We start from the raw sequence: 368 nt of genomic DNA, 5'->3' as shown, positions 1-368 counted from the left end.
GTGTGCTCTAGGATTCAGCCCTCCTCCTCCTCCGCCTCCTCCTCCGCCTCCTCCTCCTCCCAGCAGCCGAACATCAGGAGCGTCAAGCGCAATGAGTCATAACCATTAACTTCCTCCCGGGATTTTCACAATGAAACATTACCATGTTAATTTGATTTAACCTACATTATTGTGTCCGTTTTTTTCTTTTTTTTATTTTGTGCTTAAATACTTATGGTTCAGATTTTTATGTTCCTGTAAAATGCTGAACCAGTCCTTTTCACATACCTTGTAAAAAAAGAAAGGATATTTAATTTAATTTAATTAAATTGTGCAATATTTCATTTTGTAACAGCTACATGTACAAGATTTTTTCATACTCATATCCA

This window comes from Fistularia commersonii, chromosome 34 (assembly GCF_037954325.1).
Source record: "Fistularia commersonii isolate RoL2024-O1a breed Wild chromosome 34, RoL_Fcom_v1.0, whole genome shotgun sequence".
Classification (NCBI taxonomy): Eukaryota; Metazoa; Chordata; class Actinopteri; order Syngnathiformes; family Fistulariidae; genus Fistularia; species Fistularia commersonii.
Note: the sequence above shows the minus strand (reverse complement) of the source record.